Below are 916 nucleotides of genomic sequence, written 5' to 3'. Positions count from 1 at the left end.
CCACAAAAACCACATACAACCTTTGACCAAAAAGGTCCTATAGTCCACTCATAGTACTAAAAAAATTGAATTTAACCTAAAACTGTCGGTAAGACAACCCCTCCAAAATAATTTCAACGCTGAAGCAACGCTGTCAGTTTCAACGGAACGTGATGTGGTACATCACCCACTTCACACAAAAAGGAAACAACATGAAATTACAAAATAAATAAACAAAATCAATGGCTACTACATGCACGCCGCAAAATGTTTCTAACGCGAATTCTAATCACAGTAAAGAAAATTAGTTGTGATGTTTTTCTATAATCAGAAAAGTTATCGTTCAAGTTCTGACAGCGTCTCAGCGGTTACAGGAAATAACCGAGGCAAGGGTCGCCGTATTATGCGAGGTGTCGCGGAGGAGAAGAGTTGTATCTCTTTAATTCTTACGAATTTGACATGAGAACGAGACATACCCTCGACCCCCTCCTTACCTGCCACCTAATTAATTATGCGCACTTCGGTAACAACGGGAAATGATTGTGGACCCTGCTAGTTGGTAAAATAAGGAGTGCACACTCACAATATTTTAATAAAAATCGTAATCTACTCAGAAGAAAAGAGAAATTTATCATAATAAACAACAGGAAATCGGATTCTGCATATATCTACAAAATGATATGTGGCTTAAATATTGCAATGAGATTTATTACACATCAGAACATAAAGACACATGATTATCGACACAGACAGTAGGTTAAATGATAGGGTATTCTGTACTACTATGCGAATTAGAGTTGGCTCGAGAACAAGGGCTCCTACTCTCTGTGAGGCAATAGCTTGACGATAATGACTGGAGGTCCTAATCAATCAAGTATTACTCTCTCGACTATATTGCAGTATCGCGACTAGTAGTCAGAGCTCACGTGAAACAAGC

This window comes from Schistocerca gregaria, chromosome 2 (assembly GCF_023897955.1).
Source record: "Schistocerca gregaria isolate iqSchGreg1 chromosome 2, iqSchGreg1.2, whole genome shotgun sequence".
Lineage (NCBI taxonomy): Eukaryota > Metazoa > Arthropoda > Insecta > Orthoptera > Acrididae > Schistocerca > Schistocerca gregaria.
This window is presented reverse-complemented; position numbering follows the sequence as displayed.